The 13,234-nt window shown below is 40.8% G+C and overlaps 1 protein-coding gene across 3 annotated transcripts in view; it reads right to left on the bottom strand.

Moving 5' to 3' along the window:
- Positions 1 to 8,304, bottom strand: part of RBBP8 (RB binding protein 8, endonuclease) — a 78,027-nt gene extending 69,723 nt beyond the window's left edge. For 2 of the 3 annotated variants that reach the window (XM_030552907.1, XM_030552910.1), the window contains exon 1: positions 96 to 220. The gene's annotated coding sequence lies outside the window, so the exon portion shown is untranslated. Of the gene's footprint in view, positions 1 to 95; positions 221 to 8,165 lie in introns of those variants that run through there. The other variant, XM_030552908.1, reaches the window with a different exon arrangement.
- Positions 8,305 to 13,234: the final 4,930 nt, after the last annotated feature.

Raw genomic sequence — 13,234 nt, 5'->3', positions numbered from 1 at the left:
CGGCCGCGCGGCAGGGCTGCCCCGCCCGCGTCTCAGCGACACGGTGATGGGAGCTGCGCGCAGGTCGCGCTACCACCGAGGGACGGGGCGGTTACCTGGCGGCGGCTGGTTGGTCTCCGGCGGCTCGGCGCACAAGGCGGGAAAGAGAAAGGCGGGCGGAGCAAAGCGCTGCTCTGCGCCCCCTGCCGGGCGCCTCAGGAGCTGCCTCTGACCGAACAGCGACTTCTCGCGAGACTCCCCTCACACTCTCGCGAGACTGCCTGGTTCCCGGGTCAGGAGGCTTTTGGAAAGCGATAATTGGTGATGCTCTGAGGTGCGGGGCGCGCGCCTGGCAGGCAGCCGTAGGGCAAAAAGCAGAACCTCCTTGCCGCAGTCCGCCGAACGTCATCATGGGATGCAATAGCCAGCATATGAGTGGTGGGGTCTTGGCACCGGCCTGGAGGGCGCCGCTCATGTGCCCCCCAGCCTACTTCTTAGAAAGTCCCGGGTCTCAGAGCGCCGTACGCCGGCTCCCGCTCCCGGGTCCCAGTCCCAGTCCTAGAACGCCGCATGCCGGCTCCCGCTCCCAGTCCCAGAGCGCCCCATGCCGGCTCCCGGCCCCGGGTCCCAGTCCCAAAGCGCCCCACACTCGCTCTCGGCCCCCAGTTCCAGAGCGCCCTAGGCCGGCTCCCGCCCCGGGTCCTGTTTCCAGAGCGCCCCACGCCCGCTCCCAGCCGCGAGTCCTAGAGCGCCCCACGCGGCCTCTGGATGTCCCCCTGGGTTTGTGAGATCCCCGCGTGAGGGGCTCTGCATTCCAGCCCCGTGGGCTTAAAGGAAAACACCATATAGCGAGCGAAGAATCACGGAGCTGGCGGCGGGGGAACCATCGTGAAACCCCAGAACAGGAGCCAGCGCCTCGCTCAAGACAGCGCTGAGTGCCGCACGTGTAAATCCATCTTGATGGGAAAATGAGGTTGCAGTTTGGGAGCCTAACCTTAATTGAAAAGTGTAATCCACGAGAAAAGGCCCTACGTGAAAAGGGAATAAATTCACCCCTGTGGTATCCAGCATAAAAGGCCCTGAGCTTTGGAATTTATTGGCCCCAAGCTTTGGAATTCCCTTGGCTGCTAGAGCCTTAATCTGTTTCTCATCAGGTCATGCTGAAAAATCCATCTTTTCCCCAGACTTTTGGGGAGGGAAGGGTGCATTGAGGGCTGGGATCTGTATAATGACAGTTGAAAGCTGTGGTTTGAGAGTATTTTTTTCTTTCCCTTCCTGATTTAGGGGAGGCTCTGTATTTATGGTTAGTGTAGCAGAAATGCCTAGAGCTCAGGAAGGTACATTCTTAGGTTTTATATAAGGGTATAAACATGTAGGGCTGGATTCTCCTTGTAAACTCTACTGAAGTCTGTTCTATACTTACTGACCTCTATTGAGGAACTAGCCCCTAGAACATCTTCACCCAAACTACAGGGAAACACTTATTGAGTCCAAACCTGTTCTCTGCAGGGAAGCAAAACTAAGGGACTTTAATTTGGAAATTTACATATGTATAAACTGAAGGATCAGATCCAACTTTATACTAACTATATTCTTCCTTTTCAGTGCTCCATTGTACACACACAAAAACATCAAAAATACTGTAGATATGGCTTCATTATGAGTTTGGAAGACATGCCCTTGCTTGGCTGTGGGCCAGTCCTACAAAGACATGCTATTTTACTCACATTAGTAAATGAGTTATATGTTTTAATGTTTAACATATCAGGTCTTAATTGCTATTTCACCTTCCCCTTGTTAGATTATTCAGTTAGTCACATACTTGAAAGCTTAAGTCACTAGAACAGTGATACTCAGACCTCAGTTGTTCTGGAACCAAATTAGTTATCAACATTACCCAAAAGATCCATAGGAGTGTGAATTCATTGTTTCTCTTACTATAATACTATGTATTCATAATTAAACAGTATGATGCAGGGAAAATTGTATATTTATATAAATTGTATTTATATAAATAAATACAGCAATAGATATATATATGTATATAAAAATACAGAAAAATGATTGAACAAGTATTATTTTATCAACTACAAAATGAGTTAATAACATAGTAAAAGCATCTTGATTGGTTAATAACATTGGTTAATAATTCACAGTTTTATTGTATGTGCTGCAAAGAGCTGCAGGGGATACATTAAAGAGCCAATTGCAGCTCAGGGGTCTCAGTCTGAGTATCACTGCACTAGAAAGTAAAGATAGCGATAAACTATTTCTAAATCACAACTAGATCTAAAATATAAAGAAAAGCTTTCTGAAATATGGTCAGATTAGAATCAAAGTGGACTTGTGCATACACTTTAACTATGTTGAAGATTTTACAAGTCTCAGTTAGGTACATACCTATAACTAACAAAGGCTTTGAAAATCTTCGTAGCTCATTTTCCTTCTCACTCCTCAATATTGTTTGTTTAATCACTTTTTAACAAAAATAAACTTGACTTTAGCGCAACAGCTAAAGCAGAAGTGCAGTTAGTCACTGTAGGGATTTTTGTGACTTCTGTATCATCTGAAAACCTAAAATATGCTCCTACATTTTTCTTTTGAAGCCTTCAAGCTTTGAGAGTTCAGGACTAGGATGACTTTGCTTGCAGCTTTCTCATACTGAAGAAGGAAAACTGTCCTTGAATTTATGCTAAGCTCTGATAAGTAACAGTAAAAATCACCCTGAATTGCTAGGTTAGTAATGCTACCATGAATCAAACTCATGTTTTGGTCTATAAAGCTGCTCTAGGAGAGATTATACACATCACCATGCTTGGACTCAGATTTCTTAGGAATTAACTGCTTAGTAAAATTAATTATGTCTTGGTTCTCCTAAGCATGAGAAAATAACTTTTTTCTCACAGGTAGTCAAGTTTCCATGCATCTCAAAGTTTGTGGAAATAGGACACTCCTAGTAGATTTGCACAAAACCCTACATCTTAGAACATAAGAATGGCCATACTGGGTCAGACCAAAGGTCCATCCAGCCCAGTATCCTGTCTACTGACAGTAACCAATGCCAGGTGTCCCAGAGGGAGTGAACCTAACAGGTAATGATCAAGTGATCTCTCTCCCGCTGTCCGTCACCACCCTCTGACAAACAGAGGCTAGGGACACCAAACCTTATCCTTCCTGGCTAATAGCCATTAATCTTATCGTTCAGTTAGATGGTGTGAGCTGTAAAGTTCATCAAAGTTAATTTTGAATTATAATTTTACTTCCAAATATGTATTTGTAGCTAATGAGCTAATACTGCAATGAGGAATCTAGGTGGTCTAGTAGAAGATTTAAAAACAAAAATAAAATAAATTGATCTGCTAAGTTTATGAGAAGTATGATATGGTGGTACGCAAAAAAAGCATTGCAATACACACAGAACAAATCACTACTTTATTAGTATCGGTAATTACAGACACTTCTGCAATTTTTTTCCCTATAAACTGCATGATCCTAATTCTCTTATTGGTTTTTAAGGCAATGTAACTCCACTGACTTCGTTGGAGTTACTCCTAATTTAAACTGCGGTAATTGATACTAGTATAAGTATAATAGTGTTTGAAAATCATATTACAGTGAACTTTTCCTTCCGTACCTACTTTCCACTAAGGAGTCATTTATTTGAATTTCTGCAGAAAAACCTGACCCATGGTGACAAACTTGGCCACAACTTACTGAGTTACCTGACTAATTAAATGTACTAATGAACTACTGAAAAGCATGCTATTCCAAATTCATTTACACTAGATGTTTAAGTTTACTAATTGAACTGGAACACCATATCATTCATTTAACAGGAGTAAATATCCACACCTAGACAATAAAACTGTGGGAAAAGACTCTGGCATTGTTGCAGAACAAATTCAAAAGTTTCTGTGGACTCATGGCTCATGGCCAGATTTCAGAGGAGCCCTTTACCTGACACATTAACCTTGGTGTTAAAATACTTATCTAAAAACAACTCTGAAATGGGTGGAGTCTAGTTAAATTGATGTAAGGGTTGCTGTTAGTATGGAACTGTTAGTTATCAATTATAGGCTAATATTAACGTCCTTGTTACTGAGTGACCTGGATTATTTACCAGCAATTCAGTCAAGCTATTGATTGAATTACTATTATTGCAGTGTTCCCAGAAGAACAGATATAATGAAAAGCCTGTTATTGCACCAGTAGCTTAGGTGCTGCATCAATGTCTAGTAGGCATTCTTAGAACATTAAGTGATCCTATAGATCATATACATGAGTGCAATAGGGCTAGGGCAGATAAGCAGGTAACTCAGAATTCTGTGCTTTTATTAGCTTAATTTAGATGCAAAGATTAAAAACAAAGTTGAGTTACATAGCTTAATCACCACCTAGAAAATCTACATTTGAATTTTATTTTGCCATATTATCAAAAGGATGAGGAAAATGCATCTTTTTTACTCTAAAAAACGTGTGTATGCATTTTAGTGCTCATGAAAGCTACTGGCTCAACCGTTCTAGCAAGTGAAATCCCCATTTATCCACATAACAAGTAAAGTACATTTCTCCCCACTGCATGGCTAATGTGTTTATGACCTCTCTGAACTCTGGAAGATCCACTTCCTGGGTAAATGTGTAGTCCAAACCTATTAATTCTTTGGTCTGTCTGTTGACAGCCAATAAGGATGTCAGTTAGCTTCAGTTGTAATGGTGCTTTTGTAACTAGGTCTTTTGCCACAGGGACCACAGGGCACTGGACTGAGATCACCAAACCACCAAGAGATGGAAACACTAGATGGCATTTGAACGAACAGACTAGAAACTGGCAATTCTATGAGCCACCCAATCCTCTCTGCTGGGGAGCAGATAGAGTTTGCTAAAGCTCTGTGTTGCTGAAAACAGTTACTCCTGGTGCAAGGATTAACTCCACCAACACTTGATTCTAGTTCTGCTCAGAGGAACACTCCTTAAACCAGTTTCCCCAACCACTTTTGAAGCCTTGTCAGCATCAATTCTTCCCTTCTAGCACAGTGGAGAAACATGGAGAGAGAGAAGGCTGAATGGGCTCCCTCTCCAGATTGCTTAGGGTTATTATCATGCCAGTTTAAGGAATATGAGCCACAGGACTATGATACTAGCTCTGATAGATAGCACCCAGTTCTGCACATACTGGCTACCAATTGTAGAGCTTAGTACAGTTATTTCGATGGGACTACTTAAGGTAGTAATAACTACACTTGCTAGAAGGACCAGCTCCATAGTTACTTCCAAAACAAAGGGCAAGTTGACACTACCGCACTACAGCTGTGCCACTGTAGTGCATCTAGTGAAGACACGCTATGCCAGCGGGAGAGCGCTCTCTCGTCAGCATAATTACTCCACCTCCATGAGAGGCGGAATCTATGTCAGAGGGGGAGCATCTCCTGCTGACATAGCATGCTATGGACACTGCTTTAGGTCGATGTAATTTATATTGCTCAGGGAGGTGTCGTTTTCACACCCATGAGCGGTGTGAGTTGCATCGACTTAAGCGGTAGGGTAGATCAGCCCTTTTAAAAAATTATTTTTCCCTACCAGTTTGATCTTCATTTATTACACAGTTATTATTCCTCTGTCTTACCACTGGAGCTTAACTTGGAATATTTGGCAAGCATGCCTAGTAACAGATTTGGGAATAGTGTATGTTAATATCAGTGACAGATCAGAGAGGAACCAAAAGTGCAAAATATGTTATTGTGTAGCTGTTTTAATGGCAGATTTGATTTACTCTAGCTTTTCAAAATCATCATGAACATTTACCATCATCCTTTACTGTGATGAATGATGGAACTTTAACAGAAACACAAACAAAACCCTCATGTAATACTGACCTGTCCACCCCCCACTCTAACCCCACCCCCCAAAAAACCCAACCCAAACAAACAAAAAAATCACTCTGGGTGAGTGGGCAAGTAGTATTTGAAAGTCCAATTTATATAGTTGGAATTTTAAAAATGTACTGTGTTCCTGTGCTCTAGATTTAGAAAACAAAGTGCTACTGGAGTAATTTATAATCTACAACATCTCCCCTGACAGACTGTAGAGTATATTATAAATTAGAGCAAACTCTGGACTTACACTGCTTGACAATATCCCTTTCAATATAGCAGGGCTGCAGGCATATACAAGTAATACACTGCTATGATAACACAATAATAATCATAATACTTTAAACTTCTATTGTGGTTGTCATCTAAGGATCTGAAAATGCTTGGGAGATATTAACTAAGCCTTGGAACAACCTGCAAGGTATTACCATCTTTATTTAACAGATGGGGAACTTAAGCACAAAGAGACAAAGGCTAGATCCTGACTGTAATGTAAGTTGAGCACGCTCAGTACTACACAAAAGGCACTCAGCCCTTTGCAAGCTTAGGCCCTGACTTGTCCAAAGTGTCACAAGCAAGCCATAGCCAGAGTTAGAGGCCCAGGAGTCTTAACTCTTATTCCCTAACTCTCTGATTTTGGTTTGTCTATAGCACCCATCACCATGGTGTGTGTCTACTAGAAAACTGCCACACAATTCCCATAAATTAGAATGCTGAGTCAAACACATTTGATCTACCTGTCTGTATATACAAAGGCACTTTTCCCAATACTGATACAGAAAACATTTTTGTGAATGAAACATATCATCTGACACAATAGGTATATTTATATTTCCTTTTTTGGGAAAAAATATTTATTCTTTAAAGTATGTAGATAATAGTTTACAATTTTCAGCAGCAAAGGACAATCACAGATTTTAGCCCCTAAAAATGAACCAAGTTTTCTGAACTGTATTCTTAGTCTCCATGAGAGTGAAAAACCTTTCCTTTTGTTCTTTTCCTTTTCCCCACACTTTGAAGAAAACATCTTGTTTTATCAAGCAGACACAGTGCTGCCAATGAGAAGGTCAGTTCAGCCCGTCATTCACAGCATTTTTATGATGTTCAGGAGGCCTATTTACTGGCATTCTATCAGAGAGTAATAAAGATAACTGTTCACTTTTACATCAACCTGGAGTGCCAATCTAGTAAGCAATCACTTGGATGAGACTTCCTGTTGTGAGGTTATCTCAAATTCTCCTATACTCTGCATAGATCATCATTCCCACAAGCTGCTCTAAAACATAACCCACTAGGTACAGAATGTTTCTCTACATCTCACAGAAGACCTATAATTATTTTCTCTAAAGATACACTTAAATAAGCTTCCTGGGGAGAGGGAAGTGGTTATAGGATTGTTTTCAAAAGTATAGTTACATATATGACAGGAAGATTCACATTTACTTCAGATTAAGAGTTATTTGTTCTAACAGGCATGATAAAACCTGTCTTCATTCCGTTCTATTCAGCTCAAGTACTTCTGAGCGCCAGTAGTTAATCGGTTACCAAATTCCATAGCCTTTGTTTTCTATCTATTTTATTCTTATTTGACACTGTACCTGTGAATATACTCAGATTCGAGACACTCACAATTTTCAGGGCTGTGTGGATCTGGGGTTCTGATTTGGGCTTTACTCATACTGCAACTATGAATTAGTTATTACACATCAAAACATATTTAAAGTAAGCTTCTTACATCTAAGAAACAGCAGGCTTCCTAACATTGACCATTAAGTCAATTATGGTTATGCTAACTCAAGGTTTGTGAATTAACAACCCTCCATAAAACTGAATTTGTTTTTAAAAGTTGGTCTAAGAGAAATATAACAGTAGTAGCACTTTGTGCTTGTATAGCACTTTACTTTGCCATAGCAGCCCCCTGAGTTAGATATTATCACATTTACAAATAAGAAAACTAAGGCAGAGAAGTTAAGAGACTTTCCCAAGTTCACCCACCAAGTCAATGGCAGAGCCTAGACTAATTCAGGAGTACCCATCTCCCACTCCTGTGCTTAGTCTAGTAGACTATGCTCCCCATTTAATATTATAGACAGAGTAGTTGATGTTCAGCTAAATACAGAAGTGTCAAAAGTTATACTTTCAAAAATGATGTCACCAACAACCACAGACGCTGGAATTAATGTTATTTAATAAATAGATAAATTAAAGAAACAGATACTCTACATCTTTAAGTGAAAATAAGTGTGGTAACATTGATTTTCTATGGTGCGTTTCTTAAACAAGTTCAACATTTAAAGAAAGATTTTTAAAACTCACCCTTTTGTTTTAAGTGTGAAAAGTTCTGTTCTCGATCAGGGATGATGAATATTTCCTGCTGATTTTCTCTCAAGCTATAAACCACAGGCATAAATGAAATGAGGAAGCTGCTGTGGACCACACTAGAGAATGCTGAGAAGAGATCTGCTGCACCTAAGATACATACCATGTGCAATGGATAACCTAATATGTCTTTCATTTAACTGGCTGGGCAGGTTTCTACGTTCTGTAGAACATGGAATCATACCAGAATTTGTTGGCATAACAGGCCTGTCAAACCGGTTCCTCAGCAGACCAGGAACCTGTCCAACCAGTCTGCATCAAAGGCCAGCCCAACATGCTGCAGCTCAACTCAGTTCAGCTAGGCTTTGTACATGGTGAATCATTCACGCCTCCATCAACTCCTAACATACTACTTTGATAGAATGATGTAGCCTCCAGCAAAATAATTTACCAGGGGGTGGGGGAATGATATATTTGTGTCACATACAGCAAGATCCTATTGTAAATTCTCCTTCATTACATATGTAGATGCACTAGTCTAAAAGGTTTGCATTTCACTGGCATCAAACACAGAGAAACAGGGAAGAAAACCATTTATTTTAAAGCAAAAGTAACACAGGCTAATTGTAATTAAATGACAGTAAATTTTTAGCACAAACAAAATGCTAAAGTCAAATCCTGCCCTACTCTCCAGACCCCTTCATGAGTTCTACCCTGTGTACTGGAACCAAAGTAGTTCCTTTGCACATGCTCAGAGCCTGCAAAGGAGTCTGGTGAGCTGTGTCTGCTGGGTTTCTTCTGCCTCACTGCAGGGTTTTTTTGGAGGTGAGGCAGGTCAGAGGAAGGGCAAGGTATGGGCAGAGTGTCCACAACTATCCAGAACTACTTGCCAAACACAATCCTCCTTCCATATAGGGGGCACAGACTCCGGCAGTGCTACTGTAGCTCATGGCCTGTTGCACTGCTGCCAGGCACTTCATGGCCTGGGACCAAGGATCTTTCGGGAATTGCCCTGAGCACATCATATTTATTCAAGCTGCAGGAAGGAACCAGGATTTTCCTCAATAGAATCTTGTCCTTATAAACCTGTATTTTCTTCCATGTAAGAACACAGGTCATAATTTTCAAATCTGGTGGCGTGATTTTCAGAAGTGCTGAGCACCCTCAACTACCACAGAAATCAATGAGAATTGTGGGTCTCACCACCCTTGAAAATTAGCCCACTGGTACCTGAAGTTAGACTTCTAAGCACATACTTAGGCTTCTTTAATTTAGGAGCCTAACATTAGGCATCCTGTCTTGAAAAATGTCACCCTATTTTTTCTGACAAAAATGTTGGCCTAGGTTAGAAACAGATGTGTGTTTGTTCATGATGTGATCTAACCCTGCTATTTTTTATACTGCCATAGATCCCCATTTTTATCAATTTTAATTAAGCTATTAGAGATTTAGTGCAAAGTACAGAGGAAATTACCCTCCCCTTTAACCAGCCTTGTGTAAGGTATCCCTTGCCTTTTTATCATAGACCAGGATAGCTAAGACAAAGGAACGGACGTGTTAGCACAAGACCCATGAAAATATTTGTTTTCATGTGAGATGGCGAAGCAAAATGTGAGACTATGTTTTGTGAAGGATTTGGAAAGTAGACGCTAACTGTGAAGAAAGCAACCAGATTGGTACATCTCAGCTGAAATGACAGCTGTGCACTGTTTATGCTTGCAGTCACACAACCTCAGGCTATGATTTCATACAGCTAAGCAGGGCTGGGCTTGGTCAGTACTTGGATAAGAGGTTCACAAGTAAATCTGCTGCAGGAAGTGGTTTTGGTGATTCAGTGATTCACTTAGTAGTAATGAATCAATGCCATATATGATAGGGGCATTGGGTGCTGCCATATTTCAGTCAAAACATAAAACAGAGGTCATGGCAGATTGTGATTATTAAATCAAACTGTGAAATCAATGACCTGATTTTTCCTCTGAGCCCACTAATTTACAACAGGTCTCCAAAATATACTGTTAGAAATCAATGTTACAAAGTTACATTGTGCTTTTGGTTCTCTTTGATGCAGATTTTGATTTTTTTTCCCTACTAAAGAATGCAAAACAATTGCTTCATGCTGAAAACACAGAAATCTAAAATATCCCCTCTCTTGTTTCAGATAGTCACTTTTCATAGAATATTAGGGTTGGAAGAGACCTCAGGAGGTCATCTAGTCCAATCCCCTGCTCAAAGCAGGATCAATTCCCAACTAAATCATCCCAGCCAGAGCTTTATCAAGCCGGGCCTTAAAAACCTCTAAGGATAGAGGTTCCACCACCTCCCTACGTAACTCATTCCAGTGCTTCACCACCCTTCTAATGAAATAGTGTTTCCTAATAACCAACCTAGACCTCCTCAACTGCAACTTGAGACCACTGCTTCTTGTTCTTTCATCTGCCACCATTGAGAATAGCTTAGCCCCATCCTCTCTGCAACCCTCTTCAGGTAGTTGCAGGCTGCTATCAAATCCCCCTCATTCTTCTCTTCTGCAGGCTAAATAACTCCAGTTCCCTCAGCCTCTCCTCATACGTCATGTGCCCCAGATTGTCCTAATCATTTTTGTTGTCTCCACTGGACTCGCTCCAATTTGTCCACATCCCTTCTTAGTGGGCACAATACTCCAGACATGACCTCACCAGTATAGAGAGGAATAATCACTTTCCTCAATCTGCTGGCAATGCTCCTACTAATACAGCCCAATATACCACTGGCCTTCTTGGCAACAAGGGCACACTGCTGACTCATATCCAGCTTCTCGTCCACTATAATCCCTAGGTCCTTTTCTGCAGAACTGCTGCTTAGCTAGTCGGTCAGTTTTGATGAACTTTGAATAAAGAAGGCTACTGTAAGGGAACATCACAGAGATACACTGCTTCAACTTGAACACATTGCTATGTTTCTTTGCAACTGAAAAAAAAATTACCTTCATTGTTTATCACCCTCCAGCTTCACTCCTTAAAAGCCACACTAATGATCATCTGTAAGCTCTTCCAGTTTATGTAACATTCACAGAGAATCTTCTTATGGATAAAAGACTCAAAAAGTGACACAAATCTAAAGTAAAACAACCTAAATGGTGCAGGCACAGACTTGCTCTTATAGTAAAAGTATGCACATTCATATCTCCAAGTATTCATTACAGAGAGTTTACAACATACCTCCCTGTAGCTATCAAAAGCTGCTCAGTACTTTCACGAACAAATTCAGATAACACACACAAATACCCCTATTGGAATTAGCTAATATATCTCTCTTCATGACAGGTTATGTGGCAGGGTAAGGGCAAAGATAATTTTGATGCCTAGAGAGGCATAGAGAATAGAGAGAATAACCTGATAAATGGCCCAAGCCCTAGCCTGGGTGATGCAATGAAGTGGATCTAACCCTTTGCTACAGGAAATCTTGCCAGCCAGGGGATTCCTCAAGGCAGGCCAGGGAATGAATATACTTTGGTGCTCCTCTAAGCAGGAACTGTGTTGGGTCCTGGTTAGCATTTGCTACTGCTGATAATTTGCTGATGACCATTTCTCAAGTATTTCCTGAGCAGGTATTGCAGGGTTGGACAGTGGTAGCATATCAAGCCAAGTCAGAAAAAGAGAACTATCATTTTCACTACTCTCAACACAGGAGTGAGATTGAATCAAAAATGGGGGAATTTTTCCTCTCAGAGAAACAAACTTTGAAATGTTATTCCTTTGCATTTCAGTTCTGCCTCTTCGTCCACAGATGCAAAGGGCCCTCTTGTAGCAGAACTAGTGCAGTTTACCTATCAAAGGGGGGAAATTAGGGTCTGGGGAGTTTATGCACTGTTGTGTGATATCAAGCCCTGCTTAGGATAGAGTTCCTGTGGGTTGTTGAGAAGGCAGATTTGGAATGCGGGAGAAGCGGGGCTGTAGGATTTACTCCAATGAGATTCCAAGGCCCTTTCCACCTTCAAAGGAGATGAGATCTTCTTGAGGGTCTCCTATCCAAGTGGTGACCAGATCTGACCTTCCTTAGTTTATTGGAGCACCTCAACTCTTATTATGCAGTGATGTGACTGCAGATACTAGTGCTTCCTTCTCTAGATTTTTAAAACTTATTGCTTATAAGATTTATCTTCTCCTTGTAATAATTCATCTTTACTGGAAAGCCAGGTATTTGTTATAAAAATGATCAAGGTTAATAACTGGCCATTATTTGTCTTCTCTACTCTTGACTAACAAATATTTTTGTGTTGCCTACAAATTGGCTACCTCACTGTTTACCCCTTTTTCCAGATCATTAATATATTAAGTAACAATGGTCCTAGTATGGGACCTTGAGGAATCCCACTGCTAACCTTTTGCCATGTTGAAATTTGATAATTTATTTCTCCATCTTGTTTGCTTTTTGTCTTCTGCTTTTCAATGACCATTTCTGTAGGGCTAAATAAAAGTAATTTGTCAAGGATTTATAAATATATAAGTTTGGTGAAGCAGTATTTGTACCATATTTGTAAAGCTGCTAATCTGCTTTTAACCAGCCTTGCAAGTCACAATCTAATATTTTTAAATTATAGGTCATTACAAGCAGGGCTTGTTAAACCCACAGCTAATCACCGTTGTTTCAAAAACATGTCACTCTCAGAACAAAACAGTAACCCAGACAAGACTTGGAGAAACTGGCATTTCCCTAGCTCATGTGTTCCATTCCTGAACAATGCTCTTTGTATTTCTCATGGAAATTAAAAAGAAACAGGCTCTGCTTGCACAACATTAATATTTGCTCTTTGCTTGGAGAGTGAGGTATATTTATGTTTTGGTGGCCATTATTTATTTCACAATAAATCTAGTCTATCCTTGTGCCTCACATACAGTGAATTTAGTTTGGTCACCTCTTCATTGGGCACTCACTAGTCCTATTTTACTACATGGACCATAACCTAAGCCTTGGCATAGTCATAGTGGGCTCAATCAATCTCTCAAGTAACACCATTATATTTAGTGGAGTTAAATCAGGAATGAATTTGGGCTATTTTTCCCTACTTCCCCCTCACTCCTACT

The sequence above is a fragment of the Gopherus evgoodei genome, chromosome 2 (genome assembly GCF_007399415.2).
Source record: "Gopherus evgoodei ecotype Sinaloan lineage chromosome 2, rGopEvg1_v1.p, whole genome shotgun sequence".
NCBI lineage: Eukaryota > Metazoa > Chordata > Testudines > Testudinidae > Gopherus > Gopherus evgoodei.
The sequence above is the reverse complement of the archived record's forward strand: the minus strand, read 5'-3'. Positions and strand labels throughout refer to the sequence as shown.